Genomic DNA, 1509 nt, shown 5'->3' on the forward strand with positions numbered 1-1509 from the left:
CCACACGCGGGTCCGACGTATACTAACGGACCGCGGCCGATTTAAAGGCTACAACCTAGCAAGTGTGGTGCCTGGCAGTGACACCACATTCCTCCCCCACAAATCGGCGGACGGTTGTGGTATAAGGTCTCCGCCCGCCGTGGGAAGGACCCCATGTTGACTTTTGCGCCGAGGTGGGGAACCTAACAAAAGGCGAAGCTGTGCCAACCACACCCTGCAATTCGGACCGCGGGGAGCTACGGAACGCCTGAAAACCTACTCCAGGGTGCACGCCAACATGCGGTGTATGCGCCTGTCGAGAGACAGTAGGGGCCGAAGGGTTGACATCCATCAGGCCGGGGTACCCGACGGACGAAGACGACATATGGTCCAGAGCAGGCAAGAGTTCCATGTCGTAGGACAACTGGTCACGGGAAGCGGTCGGCAGCGCGTGACTCAGGGAGGCGCCCGACAGCTGCAGCGACGCTTCCACTGCGGGCGTCGCCGGCGGGAGAACAGGCGGCGGCGGCGGCGCGTCGCCATGGAGCAAAATGGAAGGCAGTGTCAGTAACACTTGGGGCTGAGGAGAGCCAGTAGATGGGTCCCCGGGGCGCTGACCGGACGGCACCGTCGCTGAAAGCAGGCGGCGAGCTGCATATCCCGTGCGACGACTGAGGCGCAGCTGATTGAGATGCCAGCGCACCTCACCAGAGGCCCCCAAAACCAGATACATAGCACGTCAGATGCAGCTAAGAATGCGCCCTTCGAGCCAACGCCGTGAACCTCGATAGTGGCGGTAGTAGACAACGTCACCTGGGGCAAAAGCAGGTGTCTGCCGCTGCACATGAACCTGATGTGGCGGATGTGGCAAAGACATCAAGGTTCGATGATGGCGACCGTGGATCAACTCACCCGGCGAGCGACCATCTTGGGGCTGAGAGCGATACGAAAATAAAAAGAGCAATAACGCATCCTCCTGAGAATGCGACTCTTTTAACTTCAACATCTGTGACTTGAAAGTCCTGACCAATCGTTCAGCGGCACCGTTTGACTGTGGCGAAAATGGCGCGGATGTCAGATGTTGAATACCATTGGCCTTGCAGAATGACTGAAATTCTGTGGACATGAAATGTGGGCCGTTGTCGGGAACAATTGTCTGTGGAAGACCTTCATTGCAAAATATAGCAGATAACGCTTGGATGGTGGCAGATGATGTCGTGGAAGACATCCAGACAACAAAAGGAAAATTTCTGAATGAATCTATCACAACCAACCATCGAGCATTCCAGAATGGACCAGCAAAATCGATGTGTAAGCAATGCCAAGGGAAAGTGTTTTTTGGCCATGCAAAGAATTTCCGCGGTGCTGCTGATTGTTGTTCAGCAAACATCATGCAAGAAGAGCACATATTCGTAATTGCAGCATCGATTCCGAGCAAGTTGTTTCGTTCTCACTATAACCCATTTCTTTGGTGGAGAAGCTTTAAGACAGAGGACTGCAACGAACGTGGGACCACGACCCTGGACTGAT

Source organism: Schistocerca nitens, chromosome 5 (genome assembly GCF_023898315.1).
Source record: "Schistocerca nitens isolate TAMUIC-IGC-003100 chromosome 5, iqSchNite1.1, whole genome shotgun sequence".
NCBI lineage: Eukaryota > Metazoa > Arthropoda > Insecta > Orthoptera > Acrididae > Schistocerca > Schistocerca nitens.